Genomic DNA, 4467 nt, shown 5'->3' with positions numbered 1-4467 from the left:
GGCATTTTTACCCATCTGTTATCGATCTTTTATTCATAACTTCGCTCAATAACTTTTGCTTCATTACTACGTTAGCTTCCTTCCCTACCAGTATTCAGCCTTCGCTTGATGGCTAGTCTTTTTCTTTTTTCTTTTTCATATTTCATTGTCTCACAGTACAGATAACAACATAGTAATGAAATATGACCAATTACTGATACTATCAACCCAACTACATTAGTAACCACATCGAAATAGAGATCCAGAAAAATACATCGATAATTTAGGCAAATCAATCATCAGGAGAAGACATGGAAGCTAGATGGTAAAGGATAATAAAAACATGCCTTTGCATAGGCACGAACAATGTCATTCTCTGAGCTTTTGCATTAAAGCCACAGGGCGAGTTTTACCACTATTGCAGTTAACATGATTGAATATAACCATGCAAGCTGATTCAAAGTCATCTTTTCAGGAGATTTATTTTCAACTAGTTGTTCCACAGCCAGGATCAATACCTGAAAAGCTAAAAAATTAAATTATCATGTGATATCAGTTAATCTGTACAAGACTAATGTAAGTTCACCTACAATTTTTCTCTGAACATTTTGCTACCTGCTCACAAGATTAGCATTTTCAAAGGTCAACAACTATTCTCAAGTTAATACAACCGTGGAACCAATAATTTCTCAGATGGACAGATAAAATTAAGAATTAAAAAAACTTTTAATTTATATAACCCTCGGAAATTTTTTACTGTAACATGAAGCAAGGACGCTTTGACAAATTAAATGCAAATAACTGAGTGAACAATATATGAAATAAAAGCCTTTGTGGGAAATAGATTGATAATTGGTTCATTTCATTAATTCAATTGCTCGTGTTAACCAATCCAAAAGCTAGTAGCTGCTAAGTTTCAATAGGAAAGTGTACTCGCCTTTTCAATCTGCTGGTCTTTTGTTCTCAGCAATACCACATGATCACAAGTAGTTGCGGGGTTTTTTAATTCACTCTCTAGTCTGGCCAATTCTTTCTGCAAATGCTTCACCAATGCCTTGTCAGACATTACAACATTGACTTGTGCATTAGTGGTCACTTCTTTGGCACAACAAGCAAATAGGAGTGTATTTTGAGATTGCTCTACATGGCTTCGAGCAGTACCCAAGGTGAAGATTATGGCAGTTCTAGCATTGCCCCCCCAAAGCAGGTTGAAAGATACGAGTTAGCTTAGAATCTCGATAATTGACATGCCCATGTATTCCCTTGCGGCAATTAAGGTAAGTGTTATATGTAATGAAACTTCAACAATAAGGTAGTGGAAAAGATGAATTGAATGCACAGGCATGTATATATAAATAGCCAAAGGGTGTGATGGAAGTCCGCAAAGTGGTTAACTTCATTTCATGTATTGTTAAACAAAGACACAATTCACATAGCAACACTATGCAACACCATAAAGTTTATTTTCGCTAATTAGACGAATGAAAAAGAAAAAAAAATCCCCAACTTGTTGTATGGACAGTTAAACTGAATTAATGTTTAAAGACTATTCAAACATGTAGCTAAGCTGCAGCAAATCCAGATGTTTTAGAAAGATGATGTAAGAAACAAGAAATCAACCTTAGCTTGTCAATAACCGTTCCCAAGGTCAACAAACTACGATTAATATGACATCATTCTTTCAGTCTCTTTCCAACTGACAGTGCCTGAGATGCACATTCACTTCTAGCCAGATCAACAAAATTCTACATCCAAAATTCATAAATTTACCATCAGCAATTCATGTGTCCATATCGAGAATGACGATAGACCCCTACAGTGAGCTAATTGATGCATACCACACTAGCAAAAAGAGTTGTTTTGTTGTCCTTCCCGATAAACTCACGAGCTGAACTTTCAATTATATGAAATAGAATAACAGAAAAGTATTAGAAGGATAGTGACTGTATCAGCTGAACTTCCCTATAAATTACCTTTTGCATATAATCATATATGTCTGTGACTGTAAACTCTGTAATTCCATTCATTATGTATGTATTACCACTACTTGTTTGCCCATACGCAAAGATAGTTGCTGCATAATATGTTTAGGTAGTCATAACAGTATCAAATGAATAGCAAATCTGCAACAAAATGTGAGAGGCATATGACTGGTGCACTCACAGTAGATTCCGCTAACAACAGAAAGAGCAATCTCCTTTGTTCCTTCCTCATACACTTCCCTTGTTGAACAATCACCTTTATATACCCTGTCTAATCTCAGAAAAGTAAAACAAGAAAATATATGTAGCATTAGTAAATCATTTATAAATTGCACTTGAGCTACCAATGAAATTATCCCAATAAATATATATGGTTCTGCAGAGTAGAACAGCCCAATCCAGGAAGCGATCTCAGCCTGAGTTCACAAACAAAAATATCCAGATCTCGTCCTCAATTTACCTCTCATGAAATATTCCTCATTCTACAACAATCAGGTCTAAATATAAAGGCAAAAACGGGAAATTTCTTACCGATTGTATAAGCTATTGGCAATCCAGACCGTTCCTTAAGGTTGTTCCTATATAAGATGGTGGTCTCATTGATACATTCCCAATCTGAAACTTCATTCCTCGTGATTTCCTTTTCACTTAAAGGCCTCAGCCTTACCAACACCAGGATCTTCTCTTCACTACCCAATGCAGCCCCTTGCATTTTCTCCCACTTCTTCAAATCCTCCCTGCCAATAGCTCCCATTTCTATCTTATCCCCCTCCTCTCTTTGTAATCGCTCGATCATATTGCCAACAACAGACTCATGATTCAAGGGCCACCAAATAAAAGCGTAAAAACTAGCAAACTTCTTACTGCCTCATATTGCTTTTGCCAACACCCAACAAAAAAAGGAAAGACAGTTAGAATATTTCAAATATGGTGGTTGTGATTGCTATAAAATACAGTAGCTATTGAATAATACAAATATACAGTTGTCCCCTATTTGAACTAGTAAGGTGGAACTTGTAAGTAGTCCAATATTGCCAGCCATATAATTTCCATAATGTTTTACTTATGGTACTACGAAATCATATTAAAATCTTAGTAGGTCAGCATGCTTACAAAAAAAAAATATCTACAATTATATTTAAATCAACACTAAGGATAAATAATCAATAGATTTTACCTGAATATGCAAAGCATAGACTCTTGGACTAGCCATAATCATCATCAAGTTTTCATCCCATACATGACCACTCTTTTTTAGTTGAGTTTGCACAATATTCCATGTGTTTATTGGTGTTTTAAGATGATTCTCCACATGCTTAGGTGAACAATTCGTTCCTAGTTGTTTGTTAATGGAATTTAAAACACGATTAAATGTGCTGGACTTAAACAGATTAGTTGATTTATTTCCCTACTTCACTTCATTAGCTAGGATCTCCAACATCAAATTTTTCATTCGTTTTGACCACCTAAATTGCTTCTCTCCCTTTTTTCTCATTGTTTATTGTTATAGATTAAGAAACTAAGGTGAACAAGCAATGTTTTCACAAATAAAAATAAACTGGTAAAGCAGTTTACAATTACCCTCCAAATTAGGAGCAACCTATGATCTTAATATACTAAGAAAAAGAGACAAAATAAGAACACTCCAAGCCACTAGAAAAACACAAGTTTACACTAGAAAACAACAATCAACTAAAAAGCTATTTCTTTCATACAAAATCTATATAGTAACTACATAAGGAAGAAGAAACAAGCAAACATCAAGAGCAAAAACCATAAGAAAATGTTCAAATTTTAAAGTGTCTGAACACACTAAAGTACTCTATTCAACCTTTTATCACAGTTCTTTTCTTTACGTAGTATTTACTGTTATACGGCTCTAGCAAATCATTCCCAAACTAGCTTCTCCAGAAATTACATAAACCACCCCACCGGGATGCCTAACCAGAGATAATTGTTTAACGCCCCAAAATATCATCCCGAGACGCCACACGGCGCCCAAGGCTACACGTAGCTTCAAGCTAACCCTTTAAGTCAAAACACTACCCTTGGGTTCCAACACAACAACATAGCCTCAAGCTAACCCTTTAAGTCAAAACACTACCCTTGGGTTCCAACACAACAACATACATGCTACGGTAAGGATATATATATAAGGACATATCATATCACATCGCACATGGCACAAAATATCGTTAGACTGTACATATATAGAAAGTCAATACACAAACCAACCCAACAATACACTAGTCTGACATAGCCTCTATACAGCAAAATCAACGATCCATTGGGACAAACCCCCAACTGACTCAACAGACCAAAGGGATCATAACACAATAGCACCAAAACTAGCAACTTAGTCCTCGAACCATGAGGACTCACCATTGAAGGAACGTAGAAGCGGCACTCGGATATCACTATCGCGGCTGCAGCTGAGTACTACATCATGGTAAGAATGTAGCCCATAGAGAAATATGTGGGTCAGCACAAGATACGTACTGAGTAT

The 4467-nt window shown here is 35.9% G+C and overlaps 1 pseudogene; it reads right to left on the bottom strand.

Annotated features, from left to right (window-relative positions):
* Nucleotides 1–895: 895 nt before the first annotated feature.
* Nucleotides 896–2688, bottom strand: LOC107865361 (annotated as a pseudogene).
* Nucleotides 2689–4467: the final 1779 nt, after the last annotated feature.

This window comes from Capsicum annuum, chromosome 3 (genome assembly GCF_002878395.1).
Source record: "Capsicum annuum cultivar UCD-10X-F1 chromosome 3, UCD10Xv1.1, whole genome shotgun sequence".
Lineage (NCBI taxonomy): Eukaryota > Viridiplantae > Streptophyta > Magnoliopsida > Solanales > Solanaceae > Capsicum > Capsicum annuum.
The sequence above is the reverse complement of the archived record's forward strand: the minus strand, read 5'-3'. Positions and strand labels throughout refer to the sequence as shown.